This window comes from Penaeus monodon, chromosome 30 (assembly GCF_015228065.2).
Source record: "Penaeus monodon isolate SGIC_2016 chromosome 30, NSTDA_Pmon_1, whole genome shotgun sequence".
Taxonomy (NCBI): Eukaryota; Metazoa; Arthropoda; class Malacostraca; order Decapoda; family Penaeidae; genus Penaeus; species Penaeus monodon.
Genome location: NC_051415.1, coordinates 34,964,433 through 34,964,673, shown reverse-complemented (window position 1 = coordinate 34,964,673; position 241 = coordinate 34,964,433).

Sequence of the window (241 nt, the reverse complement as noted above, 5' to 3'; positions counted from 1 at the left end):
TTACCTTTTAATAGGGAGCCACATAATTCTTTGGACAATTAACCGCAAGAGAGGCCCGGAGGATTAGGAGAATAATCTTTTCCATTCGCGGACGGAGCCACGGAAGGAATGGTTTGCGCTCCCGATCTTTTGTTCCTCGTGATCTAGGCTCCGTTTTGGCGACGCCGAGAGGCTCGTGGCCCTCGCAGTTTGGAGCAAGTTGCGAACACAGAGCAGGTAAGCCGATTAGGGAGTGAGTGGT